Consider the following 21,776-nt stretch of genomic DNA (forward strand, 5'->3'; position numbering starts at 1 on the left):
TGCATAACTCGCAAACGCAAAATCGGAATCAACTGTAATTTTGGGAATAAGCTTTTTTCATGGATATCTACTGAAAATGAGGATGCTAGGATCACGAAATACTCCTTTAATGTACATTTTAATGTTTTTTTTTATGAAATGCAATTTCATGTCAATGCAATAGTATCTGAAAATAGTCTTTGTTCAAATTGTTTTAGCATGCCATACCATATTTTTAAGGTGGAAAGCTCTGCACAGAATATTGCTCGGGATATTGCTTTACTGAAAATGATTATAATTATGTGTAGGCCTATATTTATGATCAGAAAAGGTTAGATTTTGACATTTGCAATTTGAATTATTACAGGGATAGGTTTTTAATTGCAAATATCACAAAATAAGAAAATTTTATTTTATTTTTAAATATATATTTCTCTTCTTTTTATCCATTGTATACATGCCTATGGTATAACAAAAGTGGCCTCATTTTTTGCCATCCTATATATAATTCATCACTTTTTTAGAATTGCTGATTTATAAAATAATTTTTAATAATAAAATAATAGTTCCACTGGGTTTTTTAGTTGGGAAACAATCCCAAAAGGAAATAAAAAACATTGGAAAGTGGTGCAAATTCCTGACTTTTTCTCATAAAAATAATATAAAACATAATTCCTTACTTTTTCCTTATAAAATAATATATAATGTACAAGTAAATAAAAATTTGCTAAGCGATGAAAAAAATCCTCACCTTTTTCCTCACAAAATAATAAAAAACACAAATCAAAAAAAGTTGCAGAGTGTTGAAAAAATCCTCACTTTTTTTTCCTCACAAAATAATTTTTAAAAACCGTAAGAAATCTAAAATGTAACATGATCTGGTCCATGGAGGCCAAAGGTGGCAAATTTGAAACTGAGATAAAGGCAAAAATATGGAGTAAAAAACAATAAAATAGATAAGAAAATGCACATCACAAAACCTCATAACTTTAGAACCAAGTATTCGAAACTTTTGGTGTTTTCAGTATATGATAGCCTAATGTAGTACAAGGTAAATAATTTAATATAGTAACTCAATTTTCAAAAATGCCTCCTTGGCTTTTGGCCCTGTCACAAATTGCTAAGTGATGAAAAAATCCCGGATTTTTTCATCACTTAGCAAATTTGTCATCACAAATAATATCAAACATACTAAATAAAAAAAGTAGGGATTTATTTCTTGCTTCCCTTAAATTGTTATGCAGCTGTATGCAGGTGGATTTTGTTTCATAAAAAATAAAAACACTTTTAGGCTCTTCACAATCAATTCTTAGTTTATTGTGAACCGCCCACGTCCAAAATTGAAAATTGCAAAATATTTAATTGTTTTATTTATAATTTGCATTTTGTCCTTTAAAATTGCTTTTAATGACTTTTACTTGCTACTTTCTAACATGAATCATATAAACAATAATGATGAATAAACAAACAGCATAACTGCACCTTATACTACAGTGTATATGTAAAAGTAAGCATAGTAATAAAAACGGGTTGATAATTGGTTGTGATAACTAATACTAAATAAAGAAAATAATAGATAATTAATAATTAATAATTAAAAGTCACCTCGTCCTATATTTAAAATCTTGAACAGTAAACTCGGAATCAATTGTAAAGGGCCTTATCTAAATAAATCCACACTTTTCTATTTAGTATGTCTCTTGTTTTTTTACTTTTTGTGTAGGCCTATAATTTTTTGTAAGCCCCATGGTTTCTTCTGGTGAATGTAAAATGAAAAAAAATCTGAAAAATCTGGCAAATTTTTAAGCTGCCAAAAATATTGTTGACTTGCCCAGGACATGGAAGTACTCCAGTGAAACTTTATGAGGTAGGTGCTGGTCTGTCAGTGTCATTCAGCAACTAACTTAATTCATTTTACCAATTAATCTATGATTTTACTTCAATTATATTTCAATGGAGCTATCTCGACATGTTGAGTCCAGTGAGTCCAGTGAGTGGACAAGTGAATGATTGTGATGTGCATGACTGCATAAAATAAGAGCATAAAATTACCACTGTGTATGCACAGTGCAGTGTATAGTTACCCACTGATAAATCAGCATATCATTATGTGCATGGTGATTTGGTTAAAATTGTGAGCACAAGGCCAGGTATTATGTAATAGTTTTCCAAGTTTGTCTGACCATACTTCCATGGTCTGACTATTAAAAGTTTCAGACATGTAAATGTTTGTGGCAGTATATTTTTCACAAATTGCAGAAAGTACCAGACAGCATCATCTGGCTGGGCAAAAGTTTATTCTTTATAGTCAGTGGGTCTAGTTTGTAGACTCTATATCGTTATTATTAAAACTGGACCCATTGAGTGATCCCAGCGAACCTGTAAACAAATTAAACTTGTTTATAATGCTTAGAAGTGACGTTGAATGATAAGTCATTCAAATTGTCATGGTATTTTTGAAATGAGAATTTCTGTTATGCAAAATAGACTTGCCGCACTGAGCAGTACTGATGAAGTTGGAACCCCATTCAAACACATGTAGCTAATTTATATACTGTCACTTGTCAGTATATAAATTAGGCCCTTCGCATTTGATTATTAGTTTCCTGTTTACCGCCCACGTCCAAAATTGAAAATCTCAAAATAATTATTATTTTTTTTCTATTTCTAATTTTCTCCTTTAAAATAACTTTCAACTACTTCTACATGCCATTTTCTGACTTTAATAATATCAACAATAATGATGAATGAACAAAGAGTACAACTCCACCTTCACTTATTTATAAAATCAAATATTGTTGTGAAATAATTAAATGCCCGCTCTAGTCAAAACTAGTCAAAAGTTGCTTGTAATAGTTCAAACTAAATAAAGAAAATAAAAGATAATTAATAATTTAATAATTAAAAGTCACCTTGTCCCTTTTTCAACATTTTTAACAGGAAACTAATAATACAGATTCATGTAAATTCCTTATTTTTGTAATAAGTAGGCTTTAGGCTGAGCCACTAACAGGCTATACACGTTTATGACAATGACAAAGGTACCAAAATCTGAATTTTGATGATTTTTACGATCATCCGGATGAGCAAATCACTCATGGTGTTTCATAGACTAGAATAATGGGTATTTCATGTTTAAGTTCTATTCTTGTAGATTTCTCAAGGAGGACAAAGCAACCTAGTATAAATATAGGCTTGACCAACCACAGATATTGGAACACAATGGGAGATATTTTTTGAGAGAGGGGATGGGGAGATTTTTTTCATGCACTGGTCAAAATTGATTGATTTTGACTGAACATTTCGAACATTTTCAAAATATGTTTGAAAAAAAAAATCAATTTTTTTTCCAAATTTTCAAGCTTTAGGAGACTAGTATTAATTAGGGTCATGTTAGCCTCCAGAAAAAATTAAAGTGAAAAAAAATCTCGACCAACCTACCATACTTGAAAAGCCCATTCGCTCGAGTTTTTTTCTGTCGCCTTGACTTTTCAAATGTTTGTTTTGGTTTTGTTCAATTATTCTTGAATTTGCTTCCTTTCTAGTACAGGGTGAGTCAAAAAAGTGCAATAGAGAAAAGAATCCATATTTATTTAAGAACCGAGTTGAACCTTTTAGGTTTTCAAACATTTTATACATAACATATCCATTAGAGATCATGTGTGAAAAAATCAAGGAATTAGCATTTACCGTTTTGTTTTTATGACACATTTTATAGCGATACCCAATTTTAATGTTTGTCCAAGAGGCATCTAAAATTTGAATGTCAGCCCACTCTGTGTAAGGTAGATTTGGAACAACTGCCATTTTCTTAACCTCACTGTATTGAAATAAAATGGAGCACCCAAAGTGTTATTGTCCTTGGTCTGGTTTAAGGAGAAGAAACATATTATTTGTTGTTATTTTCATTTTCCCTTTACTTTTTTCTGTATCAAAAACATAGTATACATTTGTAGGCGGGTTTTTCAAATGTAAAAATGAAATGTGCGCAAATTGAAGTGGAGTGAATTACAAAATATCCATTAAGTTGGACATATTGGGGTAAAAAAAAAACAGGAGTTGGAGTCGAGGGAGGTATGAAGGACTTAAAGTAATGTTAGAAAGTTTGTTTGAACAGAAAAAAAATTAAAAGTAATGCAAAAATCAACCTAATTAAGTTAAAGTTAGTTTCAGAGCTGGTGCTTTTATCGTGCATTGTGTGCTCTCATTCAAAATACATGGACAAATAATGAAATTGGGTATCACAGCAAAAGGACACAAGCCGAGAGGACTAAGGGCAAGCGTTTTTTGGCACACATTCATGGGGCATTGTTTAAATAAAACGCTCTAAAAACAGTACTGGAATGAAACGCTTAAATATGCAAATTTTTCTTGCTAGCTCGCTGCATGCACTTGCAATATATATCTAGACCATTTAGGGGCTATGCAATATTACTATGAGCCCCGAGGGTAAAACTAGGGGGGAACACTAAGCACAGCAGATGTGGGCAGAAATGAGCAAAGAGCTACATTTCAGAAAAGAGCTACATTTTGATTTTCCATGTCAATATTTCTGACCATAACAACTTTCTCTTAATAACAAAGTTGATGAAAATTGCATATTTGTGTTCAAAAGACAAAAAACTATGATGATATTAGTTTTAGAATTTTTTTCTTCGTTTTAAAAATATGGGTCAAAAAAGGTCAAAATTTGAATTTTTTTAAAAATTTGTCCAAAATGTTGGATATTTTAATATGGCATAGCAACATTTACTCTAATTCGATAACTGAAGCCTACAGCGCAAGTCTTCTACATTTTCAATTATCTCAATCATATAATTTCACTCTGCTCCTATGTAAAAATGTACCTATGTACTAGTATTAAACTATACATTTCTCTTGACATTTCCTCAACTGCTCCCCAGGAGTTGCTTGCTCTATTCCTTTTCAATACTTTTTAAGTACATTTATTTTTGTCCAAATCTGTTATTTGGCCATAACTAGGTTTTTATCACTTTTTATGTCCTATTTGCCAATTTTAACTTGAAACTTGAAAATGACAATTTTTCACACGCAATAGCCAGAAGCAAAAGATAATTCATTTTGTTTCTTGATCACGGACTTAACACTTTACAGGAAGTCCATCACCACAATATTTTTTTGACATTAATATTAATTTTTTTTAAATTACAAAACACCACACACACAGTCACACATCACCAAACATAAGAAATCTCAAACCCCATGATAGTAATGATACACAGGGCAAAATGGAAATTAACAAACACACAACAATTTAAACCATCAATCAACAATCATCCCTACTCTCTAAACAACACACATCAAGCATTGCAGCCATGTTCAAGTGTCATGTACAAACATTGGGAAACCAGGAAAAAATTTATTTCAGAGGGCTTCAAAGATCAATCATCCTTTTTTTTAAAAATTAAATTAAGACAGACACAATGTTGAAAAGAAATCTACACCACTGATGACTTTACATAAATTTGCCATGGAAGTCACTATTGAAGGATAAAAGTTTGTTAAAGCTTAGGATTTCACACTTTTATTGAACCACGCTTTCTAAACATGCTTGATTCGAAACCCCTATAGTTTTGAACTGCTGTCCGCACACCCCTAGCTCTGTCAAGTCGAATGCCCCCGGGATGGAGCAATCAGTAGCTGTATCATACATATCAGGCCTGGCTGCCACTACACTGCAATAGGAATTAAACACTTTTCTAAACAGTATCTTGCACCATGTCTTTAAGGAATTTGATAGGCTGTAAAAGAATTTAACACATGTCTAAATTGGAATTTGACATTGGTTTTTAGGAACTAAACACTTTTCTTACACAAAGTTTCTAAACATGTGTAGCATTTAAATATGTTTAAAAACAGGGGTGCAATTCCTAAATACGCTTTTTGCAGTGTAATATTAAATAACAAAGAAAAGGCAGCATAGTAAACAGGCAACAAATAGTAACAGTAATGCTGTGGCCAGTCTCTCTTCTTTTTAACGACATTATTTGACAATTCAATTCATTAGGAAAATGCAAGATTGATTCCAGGCGGTGAGTGAAATGATATAGCCGGCAACTTGTGAAACCGTCCGGCCGTATGGCATTTTCCATATACTCGGTTTATAGTTTTGTGGGGTTCACTATCAAACCCGAACGGTTTTAGCTTCTATTTATATTATTTATTAACATAGGCCTATTTGTTTGTGATATTTCAAGCGTTTTAAAAATTCAAAATAATCACATTCAATTACACGGTTGACGATGGAAATTTACTGAATTTAGAGAATGCACGTCATTCACCACCTGATTGGATCATGAAGATGTTGGCTTATCTTAATGGTACAAGACAGAAAGGGCAAAGAGACAGAAATTTATAGTTTTAAATTAGAGAGTTGACAGGAAGTTGTAAGAGTTAAATTGTTATGGACATGATTGGTGTAAGCGCGAAAATGTTGAATGTCAGGTCAAAGTCATCCGAGGTGAATTAAGTAATGTCGATCACAATTCTGCGCCAAAATGGTTACAGGTCATTTGAGGTGGACTAAGTTTATATTTGGATTGTCAGAACACCTTCCCCAATCAAACACATTTCTCTTGCATTTGATCATCTTCTACTCTTCCCTAGAAAAATCATTATAATACCAAATCTACACACCATGGAATTCACCATCACATCCAAGCTCACATTGGGCGCCCCATTCCTTTTTTAAAGGAATTTTTATTTAACTTTATCCAAAGAGACAACTCCCAGGGGGCAAAAGTTTCACAGTGTGTATGTATGACCAGAGATTTTTAAAACATATGAACAGGATTTGCTCTTTTGAGCAAAACAAAACCCTACTAGGATTTGTGTGATTCATGTTTATTCTCAGAAAAGGACACATAATTCTAATTTGTTTTTCTGGTCACATGTGTACACTTTCACCCGGCCGACCGTTTAAATTTTATGAATTATGACTTCATGTCAAACTTTGCTTTGTTGACTTACAAACACAACAAATTTGGCCGATTCCAATTATATAGGTGGACGTTGGGACATGTGTAAACATTTATACAAATAGGCCTATGCCAAAAAATCAGGTTTGAAAAAAATTAACCAATTTCATTAAATAAGATCGTACATTAGGACCTTTACAAATAATTCTTAGTTTCCTGTTTCCCGTCCGCATCCAAAGTAGAGAATTGCAAAATATTTAGGCCTAATTATTTTATTTTTATTTTGGATTTTCTCTTTTAAAGTAACTTTTAATGACTTCCAGTTGCTACTTTCTGACTTTGATCATATCAACTATAATGATGAATAAACTAACAACATAACTGTACGATTACTCCTGTATAAAATTAAACATAGTTGTAAAATAATTAAATGCATGCTCCTATAGAAAAATTATCAAATTCGTGGACATCGTGGAACATTCAACTACGCTTGTTACTCCGCGACTAATCAACACCCGTACAACGCTACTCTACGTGTCCATATTAGCGAGGCTATCTGCGTACAACTGTGTACTACGCACAGCCACGCAAAGAGTATGTTCCATGATGTCCACGAATTTGATAATTTTTCTATAGTCAAAACGGGTTGATGTAGATGTAGGTTGCGACCGCTTGTTTTAAAATAAAAATAATAGATAATTAATAATTAAAAGTCACCTCATCCCTTGTTTTCAACCATGAAACAGGGGATTTCTTTTAGAATACCCTACCACTGTAGATATACACACGTACACTGTGAATGTAAAAAATGGTAGGGTATTCTAAAAGATAGCCGAAACAGGAAACTATGAATCAATTGTGAAGGGCCTTATGGCTTTAATTTTTATTATATTGACAATGGTGTTATTTTTAAAAATTTATTCCTCCTATTTGTATGTGTGCTAAGGGGGACTCAGGGCTGCCTGCCATGAATAATTTTCAGGGATAAAATGGGTACATCATAGAGTAAAGTGTCCTTAAAATTACTATTGACAAAATTAATGGGGACCAAAATTTGGCTTTGCTCCCTCACACTGAATCTTGGCTATACTACTGATGTATGCTGCACAAATCAAGTGACACTTCCCTGGTTCCTGCCCACATGTGGGTTCTGTGTAGTAATGCACAAACACAAACACCACTCCAGGACACCACTGCACATGACCATGACTGCTGTCTGATGTCTGTGTTTTCCTGCAAAACCATTCACCTAATATAAGGTGAAGGACAAACCGGTAAAGTAAGATATTTTCAATGCCTGAAAAATTTGCAAGCATTGAAAAATTCATGTAATTTCCATAAGTCAGACCAAAAAAAAATCTTTCTGTTTAGTTATCTATTTCTTTTCAAAATTTGAAAATGCAAAATTTGAAAATGTGGTTTATTACTGAAAAAGTTTTGAATTGTAAAAGTTCTATGCATCAAAATGCATGCATTGTGGACTGGCAAGAGCCCCTTCATCCATTCATATTCAACCTTGTGCTCAACCAACTCAGATTTCACCCAGTCAACATGGTCAACTTTCTTTCACCAACTGCCCTGTGCCAACTGCCAGTGCTGCCAGCCAGGGCTGCCAGAGTATACATGCATAATTTCTATCTTTTCTCAAGGTTATCTATGAATTTGACAGGTTGCTAATTGATGCAATAACATTATACAGGGTGTATCAAAATGATTGGTACCGGGCTTTGTGACATTTTCAAAAATATATCAAAAATATAAAATTGCTAATTAATATAGTTTTTGTACTATAAATAGAAAGGGGCATATGTTAACTTATTGATCTATTAATCTGAAGTTGATAGGTTGATGCATCTGGGAGCTATTGTCATTTAAATGAAGATCGACGTAATCATGGTTTGACTTACACAACACAAGATGAATGATAGGTTCACTGCTTGAACCATTTATTGCATACATACTCTTCAATATCTCACCTCAGTATACATAACATAAAATTGCTTTGCACATGCTTTTAGAAAGACAGTTCCTGAAGTCCCTGCCTTACGACTCTGGCAGTGTGCGGTGAAGCCCTATCTTGAAAGAACTTAACAACTGGGATTGGTCCATTCTGTAACTGCCCATATCAAATTTTGAAGCAATGCAGGTTATAGCATGTTTGCATGGGATACGCCTTGCTCTTAGAAACTGTCTCCTAAATCTTCTCTGCACTTCTCCATAGTTTCGTGTCGACCAGTGATTCTGAACTGTATGAATGCACACTGAAGTGTGGAATACTGTGGAGCCATCCCAATAACTTTTACCAGGTCTAAACTAACCTACACTGTCTACAGTCTATAGCCATTCTGCCACACCATCTACTTAGTAATCTCAAAAATACAATTTAAATTACCGCCCTGGATGGTGTTGATACACAAACTTCTTTCACCCCACCTAAATTATTCAAGTCAATAATATTACTCTCAAGCAATAAATATTGATTATTAATATATATTATGAATGACAAAATAGGCAAGGAAAATATTAAACATTTCCATGATTTTCAACATATCATCCTCACAAGGTATTTGCAGTAAAATAGAGCTTTGAAAATGGTGCGCTACTGATCCAGCGTTACGATAAAAAGTGTAAAAACACCTACTTTCCTTTAGAATCATGTAACTTCTGAGTAGAATGTGCTATCTTTATGATCTAAAATTCTTAGAGAAGATAAAACTACTATAATTACAAATATTTAAACAATTAACCCCAAACTGGCATAAAAAATAGTTTAAAAAATCGGGAAAAATCAGAAGTCTTCGGTACCAAACATTTTGATACACCCTGTATGGCATGTAGCTTATTATAACATGGATTTATCATGTTTCTAGTCAACCTTCCAAGCCTCACTGCTATCATGGGTATGGTCAAACAGGCCTTCTAGTTTTGGGGTCAGGGGTCAGTAGACTGCTACGCATTCCTTTTTAATAAACTCTTTTAACCATGCAGCTATGCTGCCATTCCTCTGGGGCCATTCCATAAAACACAACACACTTCAGTGTCCGCTCCGCCCCGGTCTGATGGGAGTGGTTCTTGTTCTGATCTTGTAATCATTGTCGGATGAGTTGATATTGAAGTATGAAGTTTCAAAAGAGGAGTTTTTGGGTGGCTGTATCAACATGATCAAGTTATTGCAGTGGCGTAAGCATGGGTCATCATATTGGGGGACACCGACCATGATTGGGGGGCACCAAGTCTGTTTGGGGGACAAGTTGTTTTTTTGGCTATTTTCCTATGGGATTTTTCAAATTTTACAATTGATTTGTGGGGGCATGCATGATGTTACGCCACTAGAGTTAATGATTGCTTGGTTGAATCTTTAGTACTATTATTCCTGTGTAGGGTGGTTGTGTGTATGTACGGGCCGGGGTGTGTGAACATCTTCAAAATTGAAAGCTATTGTATAAAATGTGACACGATCAAGAGAAATGAGTCGGATGTCGCTAACATTAATTTTGAGATATTGGCAAAGAAAGTGTTAAAATTCTTATGTTTTCTATTGTTTTCAGCAATTGATAAATTGATGTAACTTCGCAAAGAAAAGTCAAATCAACACAGGGTTTTCAGTTTCTAAAAGCCCTGAATGTCTTCTTTAGAAACAAATGTTAAACTCATTTTCGAACAGGGTCGACATGTGACTCATTCCCCTTGATCATGTCACAAATGTGCTCTGAGTAATTAGCACAGAACAACCACTATTCATGGAAGGCAGACATTTAATACATACATACTACTAGTCAATTTACTACAACATTTATAAAGCACCTTTTCGAGATAAGTTTCAAAGCGCTAGTAAGCAAAACACAAAAGATCAAAAATATAAACATTAAGCAATAATTAAATATATTGGTGACATACATGTTTCATGAGAAGTACAAAGAGTTTATGGAAAACAAAACAAAAGTTACTGCGGATAAAGATAAGATTTGAGAGCTGTTTTGAAACTGTTTATGTTTTGAGCATTTCTGATTGCATATTATTATCATTCACTTCATGACAAATCAATTAAATTAAGCTATCTTCAGTAGATAGCAAGAATGACTAAGCAGTCTGTGTGTTAGTTTCCATGACTCACTTACTGCCCACCCTCTTATGCGTGCTTGTAATTGCCAGCACCATGGAAATTGATGAGGGGGATGTATTTTTAGTCAGATTTAGATATATGTTAAAGGGGTATGGCCTGATCCCTAATTTTACAGAGAGTGGTCTAAATTTGGTTGACCAATATTAGGTTTACAATAGGCCCTACGAATTCAAAAATCAGTTTCAGTTCTCATATCAAAACAGCTTGATATACTTGCGAAAACCTTTACAGATGGGATATGTGGGTCAAGGTGAACCATTCAAGATGGAAACGTTAATTGGGTCAAAATACTAAGAATAACACAAAATATTAGTAGATGAACATAATATAAAAAAATATAAAAAATATATGAAAATATCGCAAAAAAACACATTTCAGAAAATGAAAAACTATACCGAAAATATTTGTTTACAAATGTAAAATAAGATGAAAAAACAAACAAAAAAACACACAAAAAAACACAAACTTTCAGAAAATGTTTTAATACAAAAAATTGTAATTTTTAAAAAATTAAGAACATTTACTAAAACTGCAAATTTTCAGGAGATATTGTAAAATAACACAAAATTTCAGGAACACCCCTATATAGAGGAGTAACTTTTCAATCAAAGAAATGTCTGGATTTCCAAGTCTTCTTTCGGAAAACCACTGGAATTCCTGTTGCCAATGTCACTTGATAAAGCTTGGAAATCCAATTAAATGAAGGAAAATCACGGAAATCTCCAAAATAAGCTCTCAAATGGAGGATTGCTGATTTTAAACTATTTTTCTGCCTGATTTATAAGTTGCCTTTGGGCACTTTAAATGTCTGGATTTCCAACAGTCACAACTGGACAAAAAGTCCAGTTTTGGAAATCCAGACATTTAAAGTGCCCAAAGGCAACTTATAAGCCCAATCCAGGATCCAGACTTGTACCCGAGTCCAGCTCGTCCGAATCCGAGCTGAGCCGAGTCCAGTTGAACCCGAGTCCGAGCCAAGTCCGAGTGCTTTTGTGTCCGAGTCCGGACTCGAGTCCAAGTCCGGGGGTGCCGAGTCCGAGCCAAGTCCGAGTCCAACAAAAATCGACCCGAGTCCGGACTCGGTCAGAGTCCATGCCTGGGGTGGGGCACTGAAATTTATATCTGACATGTATGTGTCTATCAGCTTTTTATCAGTGAAGTAGGGGCCTAAAAAGTGTGGGTGTGGGTCATTGGGTATAAAAAATGAAAAAGGGGGTACTTTGGTAAATATTTTAAACGATGGGGGTCACAGGTATTAGAAGTTCTCTATAAACTACATGTATCAGACAGCAGTAAATGTGGATGTGTTGGGGTGTGTGTGTGTCACATTAGTCATATGCCCGTGTCACATGTAACTCACAGATGTACACAGGCCACAGGGAAGGGGCACCAGGCTGTGTGCAGCATAAATGTACATGGAGAGCAATGTATTTAATGGGGTGGGATAAATTATAGAAAAATATAATAATGATAATAATTTAAATAATAAAATAAATGATAATAATAATCATAATAATAGAAATTCAGCCTTCAGAAATATCAAGAAGAAAATGTGTTGAAATGTTTTCCCAGTTTGGCATTTTGTTACCAGTATGCAAACATCTTTTTACCACATTCATTAAAGCAAGCCTGAAGATTTGGAATAACTACACATGTATACAAATCAGTTAGGGGTGGGGTCCATATCCTCCCCCCCCCCCCTTTTATCAGTCAGTCTGGGTGGATTATGCTGTCACCAAACAAAAGTTCAAGAATGTGGTATGCTTTGTACCTGGTATTATAGTTCCAAATATCTTTTCAAAACTGAACAAATGTGCAGCAAATCTAGTGAACACATACAAACTACACATGTATGTATTATCTCGGTCAGGGTTGTTCCATCTAGTGCACTTACCCATTTCTCACATCTGTCAAAGGGGACACCCTCACAACATCCCTATTGGATTGTACAGGGTCTTTGATTTCCAGTCAATTATCTCCGCATAGAACACATCAATGTGCATTAATTTTCCTTTGTAATATTTATTCATTATTGGGAGTGTATTCCCTGATAAGAAATCAAACTTTTAAATTGTTTCACAAAGAGGTATATATCATATGACATGTTTTGTGATTTCCCCCATTGAGTACAACAGTAAGTGTCCCCTGTGTCTGAGGGCGCAAGATGGAATAGCCGAATCTATCGTGAGCGACCGACAGAATGTGAAATACCCATATGTAATAACCATACCCATACATGTACATGTATGTAAGGAGGAGCACAAAGTTAGGATGAGCTGCCATGCATACTGCATGGTCCAGTGTGCACTTTTTCTCTTTTTCACTGAGTTTCATGAATTAGAAAGTTCCATGAAAGAAGTTTAAGATATTTTTAAACAGTAAAATTATGCATAATTAATTATCAAGACCTAACTGGTTTATTTCATCAATGCTAACAATAATATGATTATGCTAATTCACAGATATTAACCTAAATAATATGGTGGACATGTAGGATACATGACAGATGACTTATTTGACAGCCCCCAATTTTAGGAAAAAGGGCAAATAAAGTGAAGTCAACAAATTTTAAATCAAATTTTAGATCTATTTTGACATATTTAGGTATAATCAGTTCACATTTTTAAACATGGATCTAATTGCATGACTCGGACCGGACTTGGCTTCGAGTCCGAGTCCTTTTGTGTTCGAGTCTGAGCCGAGCCGAGTCTTTTTATGTCCGAGTCGAGTCCAAGTCCGACAAAAAGTGGACTCGAGTCCGAGTCCGGACTCAAATGATACATCACTGCCAGTATCTGTGCTCACAGGTACATGTAGTAATCAGATTCCAGTCTGTAACACAGACAACTTGACTGGGGACCTGTACAATAGATAAATTTAATAAAAGTCATTCTTTTTCCAAGTTATATCATCAATTAGGAGAACCACATGTTTTCAAAGCAGTTTTCAATGCGCTTCTGTAGTCTTTAGTATTTTATAAATCTATATAAATTAATCCCATTTAGGCCTAGGTGGTCACATTTCTAAATGTGCAGTTCAGTGTATTATGGGATGGGTGCAATTCATACACTCTTCCCCCCTGAAAGAAGAAATATAACTAAAAATGGTGAGAAAATACACAAACTCACAAGGAGAGTGAAATTCAACCCAGTGTGGGTGCATGGTTTAAGGTCATGTCTTCCATATTAGGGGTGTATGGATTTCAACTGGAATAGCCCAATGGCAATAAGCTCACATACTTGTATGGTCATCTTGGACATGTTGGATAGGAAAAATAGGACAATCTGAAGCTACAGAACCCACCCCTACATGGGCAAAACAATTGCTCTAGTACCCCAGGCTAATAGGTACCGTACATGTACATGTACACACAGGATACTTTGTAAAAAGAAAGTCACTATTATTTTGTAAAATCATTGCAATTTGTGTAAAATTAATTGTCTCAATTTTGGTCAAATCAACATGTAAAATCGCCAAAAATAACTGCAATTTTTGTAAAATCAACAACATTTTTGTAAAATCACCAAAAATTGTGTAAAATCTCCAAATTTTTGGTAACTTCACCAAAATTTTTGTAAAATTGCCAAAATGTTTGTAAAATCGGCAATTTTTTTGTGAAATCGCCAAAATTTTTGTAAAATCACCAAATTTTTTTGTAAAATCGCCAAAATTTTTGTAAAATCGCCAAAATTTTTGTAAAATCGCCAAAATTTTTGTAAAATCGCCAAAATTTGTGTAAAATCGCCAAAATTTTTGTAAAATCGCCAGCATTTTTGTAAAATCACCAACATTTGTGTAAAATCACGAAATTTTGGTAAAATTATGGGACATGTTTCAAATGTCACCAAAAAAATGACAAATCACAATAATTAAGAACAGATTTATTTAAAAAAATTTAAATTATGTTAAAATAATAAAAAGTTTATGGCGATTTCCCGTTTTTTCCCGAGTGACATGGGGCCTGTTGTATGAGGTTGTGGATCACGAAATGCCCCTTTAATGTGTGCTAGGTAAAGTCATTCTTCCTCCCTTTCGACATGCCAAAATTTATTCCTCCCCGCCCCGGCTTGCCAAAAAAAATTGCGTTCTCGAAATCAAAAGGCTGTGCAATCAGTACCGGTATTAGCCTACTAATTATAAGCCAAAATTTCCAAGCGACTCGCTAAAAATCGAGTCTGCCAAATTTTTGTGGCCCCTCCCCCTTGGCCTGCCGAAAATGCCCCACCCCTTTGCATAGGCCTAGGCCTATGCCAATTTTTTGGGATCCCCAATTTTCATACCCATACCTTAAATGGATTTCTAAATATCTACCTGTTGCAAGCGCAGCAAGCATGAAAATGTGGACATTTTTTTTTCGCCCCCTAACTACCCCCCCCCCCCCAACATTTTCCCCTCCCATGCACCAGGTTGGCGCTAGATTTTAAGCTAGAAAATACCTAAATATTTTAAAATCCAAATTCGGCAACACCACTTTATCGGGCAAATAGAGCCCGTCAGATCACGTAAACAGCGTGTTTTAAAAAAAAATGAGAGTGTCACTTTTGTCCAAAAAATTTGAATTTTGGCCTTGAGCAGCGACAATCAGAGGTAAGAAAAACACAGTATGACGCAGCTTGAAATATAGAATCACTATATCAATTTTGAAGTTTGTACTTCAAAGCACAAGACGAAACGAGGTGAAATGGTTCTAAAAAAAAATTGATTTCGCTGTATCTTTTTATCGCGAAACTAGACAATTTGACAGCAGCGAGTCGGGAAAAATAGCAAATATCTCAATTTTCTGCTATCGAAATAAAAATTTAAATAGCACCTGCATATAGAAGAGGGTTTATAGAAATAATGTAGGTCAGAATTTTGTCTATGAAATCGCACGGAATTGTTATTACTGGTTACAAAACGACATACAAGTGGAGGCCATTTTACTTCAAATTCGGCAAACATGTAAGCTTACTAAAACAAATCGAGACAAGCAATATCAAGAATGAATATGCACATTCTTTTATTGACTTGTTTGTAATGTGCGTCGTAGTTCCCAACAAAATCGCCACATCCACTGAGAAATTATGGCCGTGTTCCCAAAAATCTTGATGCTACGGATATTGAAAAAAAATTGAAATGTTTGAAAAGTACATTTCTTTTTTAGCCAAGTGGAAAATTCAAGCATAATAATAACCCTTACACTTTCAGCTTTTAGACGTAGTTTATGTTTTTTCTCTCTCGATATTTATTTCCAGAAATAGATAATTTTAAAGGGGGCTACATGCAGTCTCATTCTGGATCGATCATTGCAAAGTTTAGTATAACCTTAAACATTAATAATGAGCCTTGCTACAGGTGACGAGCATTTTCACCCGCGGGCGTTTCATTCGAAGAGGTATATGGATATCACATACACTATGTATTTATGAAAGGTTAGTAGATAATTAAATCTGGTCAACCAGAAAAACTCACTTTTGGTCAGATGGAATAGTGTTATTTATGAAAGGAACTCGGCAGGGGCAATTGCCATCACGCTCAGCTAACAAGGTCAATTTCTACAAACTTTTACGTCTGTTTGGAAACATCATAGCCTGATGGTCCATTTTTGGACGGTACAATGATTAAGGTCTATTGAGTGGAGACAATGGCCGAGATGAGGTTCGAACCAACAACCTTGCGATCATGAGTCCAGTGCTGAAGCTACTGTACCACACGAGCCTTACCTATTGAACCTTCTTTACTTTCAAAGCTTCATCAGCATAATCTCAGTAAATGAGTGATATTCATAAAGAGCCCATAACTGAGGACTCAATGTGCTGGAAAAAGGAATGAAATGGTGGCTTGGGGGGTTAAAAAGCCGATAAGGTTGGCATTTTGACCAAATAATTATTGAACTAGCGGAATGCGCGCGCTAAAGAATGACGCTTTTGGCCAAACATTGCCAATTGTGGGGCATGTTCCGTGTGTGTTTATTGACTTTAATATTGACCAAAAACTGGATATTAAAATGATAGTAACCAGAGTCAATGGGTTATTTCAATAACAATTATAGGTCATATGATAAGTTTGGAGTTTTGATATTCCTTGGAATCCCTGCAATAGATCGGCTGTGAGATAATCTCGCTATTCATAGCCAATAGCCATGATACCTATAACATAGATATTACAAAAAACACCTTTTATGCACCCTCCTTTTATTTACAACATTTTATATATTTTTTGTTGTTGAAATTTACAATATTTTTGCAGGTTTTCGTGCTTTTACCTCATCACAGGCTAATATTCTCCTAATACGAGTATGAGGAAACTAAGTATAAGTAATCGCACTAGATAGCGCAAGCACGAAAACTCGGAAGCAGGAGCATTTTCTAAGATACCCTGACATGTAGGTAAGTGGAACAAGTAATGGATTCTAAGTAAATTGAAATTGAAATTGTTGTTATGACTTCTCTAAATTTATGCTTGACTTGCTAAGTGATTGCGCTCGATAGCACAAGCACGAAAACTCAAAAGCGTAAGTATTTTTCTAAGATTAGGCTGATATGTAACGGATGAGTGGGACTATTTGTGGATGTTGTCATAATTGAACTAATGTACGTCCGATGTTAATAAGACGATGAAAATCGATAATAAGCGGGGTTGCATAGTATCGCAAAAAGAACTTGCTGTGGCGGAGGAGACTCGAAACCAAAAGAAACAAAAAACAAGCCTGGGGTATATCAAGATGAAAATTAACAAGAAATCATCTACAATACTTGATTCTTATAATTTTCAAGATTATCAGATTTAAGGGATGGGGTATGAACATTTGGACAGTATTTTATTGTGGGACATTAGAGAACATTAGACATATCGAAATGTATTCTGAATACGAAGAATGTCCTTCTGATATCAAATAATTTTGATTTTTTAAATTCGCAACGTAATACACATTTTATGGCAAATGATTAAAAATTGATATTTTTGATATTTACCAGTACTCGAAGTAAACTTTATAAATCTGATAATTTATACTTAAAGTGTATGTAGGTGGGATGAAAAGCCGACGATCAATTGAAAATTTTGACCTTTCGTATTGAAGATATGGATTTTTTCTCCAAAACACCAACAAAAAAATAGGTCTTTTTGGGAAACAAATCCATATCTTCAATATGAAAGATCAAAATTTTCAATTGATCGTCGGCTTTTCCTCAAAAAATGAAAATTATTTGGTATCAGAAAGACATTCTTCGTATTCAGAATGCAATTCGATATGTCTGATGTGCTCTCATGTCCCACAAAAAATACTGTCGAAACGCTCAAAACGCTCATTCCAGATCCCTTAAACATTTTAAAGATAACTGTACGAATAAAGAAATTGGTAATTGATAAGATTTAATCCCCACATTTAAGGGTAGCTTATGTATTGTTGGTCGAAGCAGCCAAAAAATCGGTTTTCATTATCTAAATCAATATATTATTGAAAAATATCACTTTGATGTTTTGCAAAAGTTCATTCTACAAATCATATACTTTGAAAACAATGCAAAATTTATAATATTACTAAATCACCAAAACGAATTGTAACGTAGGTATGCAGAAAAGAGTTGTATTGAGGGCTTCTTATACCCACTAACGTGACCTATAGACCCACACACACGTCACATACACAAACCCACCCCAATATGTGACTTGACCTTGACTGAAACCAAATGAGTTGATTTTATTTTCCATATCCTTAAAGATAACCCATGACTTTTCCACAGGTGCTCTAATTTCCAAAAGGCTTTCTGTCACTAGCACTGGACCCCATCATGGAGCCTAGGTATCTGAAGTCGGTCACATGTTTCCATACACTTGGAGAGGAGGCTTTGGAGGTGACGCGTATGTAGGGCTGTTAAGACCCCCTTTTGAGCATCGCTGTCACCCAAAGACCCCATATTTTTACTAACACATGCTCTGTCACCCAAGACCCCTATTTTTCCATTTGATCTGTCACCCAAAGACCCTTACAAGTTCAATTTGAACAGCAACTTTCATTTATCACTGATTTTGTTACTTATTTTGAAAAACAATGAAATTTGAAGCCATTTTGAACTAGAAATTCGATTTTCGAGGTGTTTGTGGCGCTTTTTCGGCTGTCACCCAAAGATTCCATTCAAAAAAAGGTCATGTTCTCACCCAATGACCGCATATTTTTTACATTTTGCTCTCACCGAATGCTATAAATCATGCTCTCATCCAATGAACCCATATTTTTTACATTTTGCTCTCACCGAATTCCCCTTAGTGCGAAAGTGCCAGCCCTACACCTATATCCATTTCTTATTGAAGTGCCCCCGGGGGGGGCTGTGGTTAACAGTTGATGGTCATTATACTCATTATACTGTTTTGGGTACGCTGATAATAAGTCCAAGGTCTGCTGCTTCTGTCGCTGACTGTCCAGTCCAATCTTGTCTGGCAGTCTCAGGTTTAATAATAATATGGTATCAAAGCTATTTATTACTGTTTTATTAGATTAATCTATTCTTTGACTTCTTATTTCACGAAGTCTGGATTTTCGAACTGTCAGAGAACCAATGGAGAAACATGTTACGTACATTTCGTAATTTGAATGCGAACTCTGGTCAAAATCACAAATTGATTTTGTATTGCTTGGTTGTATCCAAAACCTTCCCAGCAGAAAAACAGAGGTAAGACATATCAATTTGTAAGCGCTCTTTAGCAAAGTCATAGTTCATTGAATTTACAACCGTATGACGAAACAGGCGAAAATAGTAACTTTTAGCACAAGATTTGCAATTTAAGGATACGATACATGATTTACCGACAAGTGACTCATTTCGGAATGCGATCATGAATTTTGAAGAAAAAAAAGTTTTCACAGGCTTCGTTGGGAATAAAATTGAGCATATTTGAACATTGACTAGTTGTATACCTTTGCATTAAATTATAAGAAACAGCCACAACTAATCATTTTTATTCCCACGAGAGTCGGGACGTCTTCTTTGTCTATCGGTCATGCTGGGTTGCTGGAACTATCAAGTGTACACCAAATGCGCAGGCGGCATAGGACACGCAACACGTGACGTTCAAGGCTGGCGAAAATACAAGGCTGACAGCCTTATTCAAAATAGACGGTTAGCAGTTTTAAATTGAAAGCAACATACTTAAAGTGGGGTACTTTGTCGAACCCCAACGGTTTTAGAGAGTAAGACAATTTTGCTTTGACACCACATAACAAATTTAGAATAATTTGTGAAGATTTCATGATAACGTGTTAATCCAATGGCGACGTCAAAAATGGCGATATCGCATCCACCACCCGGGATCCACCACCACCTGAAATGCGGAAGGATTTAGTCTAGTGCTCCCCTAATTGGTTAGGAGTTGTATAGGAGACGCGCTGCATGTAGCGACGGGCTTTATGGGCGCACACCACTAAATAATCGTCCCATTGAAATACACGGGAAAATACAAGAAAGTAAGTTTGTTTTTCTACCCCATGTAACAACATTTTTAATATTTTGATCGAATCAACGTCTTAAATAAAGATTAAACTTTTATTTAAATTTGATTTTTGGGACAAGTTGTGACAAGCTTAAGAGATACGAACTCCTGAACAGCGCCATCCCAAATTTCAGCCGACACTCTCGCCTCCTTACCAGTTCCGGGCATGATATTGTTCCGAGGGCCTATTGCCCATGTACATTCGATTCGGAACATTTTCTGAACAGATTTGTAAACTTGAGCTCCTATTCTATCGTTTTTATCAAAACAACCAAGAGTCACTCAAATTTGGTTCCCTTGGGACGCCGATATATTTCGCATAGGCGCTATTTTTTACCGGAACTATGAAGGGTTACACCAAATGCGGAAGGATTTAGTGTAGTGCACTCTTCTAAGAAAACATATTTTTGATATTCTTTATTTTTGGAATCAGTGGTCAACATCCTAAAAAAGTGAAATTGCTTTTTATCGCTAGTCGCTCCAAAGTTATAAAACAGGGCTCCAAACAAGCTGGGACTGGGTGAAAAATATGATACTTTTCACAATTTTCGGCATTCAAGGGCCAGAGCAACATTTTGACCATGTTAAACTGTATTTATAATCCCATTAACATCAGGAAAGTGACTTTGTTTACTAAAAATATGTACAATCACAAAATATAACATGACCGAAAAGCGACATGTGATCATTTCACCCCCCACTCTTATATCATGCATAATATAAGGACGTGCAAATAGGCATGTGCCTAAAGTTGGGGGGGGTATGGGTAGATAGAACGTCACTTTGACACTCTAAAATGTTAAATTTCCCAGTTGTGTGTATTATTTTTGCAAGATCTAAAATTAAGAAACTCGAACATTAGAATTGTTTGATAAATTTCTCTCTTGGGAATTGAATATTTGGTCATATAATGAAAATGCCGTCATTTTTCCATCATTAGGCCGTAATATAGTATGCTTTGACTTTAAATGTCTATTGAGACCCAATTAAAGGTTCAGTGATTATTTTCAAAACGGTTATAATTGAGTTTCGATCTTATAATTACATTTTGCATCAAAATAATTCCAAAGATGTTTCATTTTTTCTGCACCGAGATAATCAAAAGTGACCACTTCTATGATATTGTGGCCAAAATAGCTCAATTTCAATAGCCCGGTCTTAAATTGTCAATTCGACGGGAACTTGTGTTTTGAAGCAAATTTCTCGTGCGTTTAAGAATGAAATCGCGTATTTGTAGACGGAAATAGAAAACAGATATTTTTTCTTTG

Source organism: Amphiura filiformis, chromosome 5 (genome assembly GCF_039555335.1).
Source record: "Amphiura filiformis chromosome 5, Afil_fr2py, whole genome shotgun sequence".
In the NCBI taxonomy this organism is placed as follows: domain Eukaryota; kingdom Metazoa; phylum Echinodermata; class Ophiuroidea; order Amphilepidida; family Amphiuridae; genus Amphiura; species Amphiura filiformis.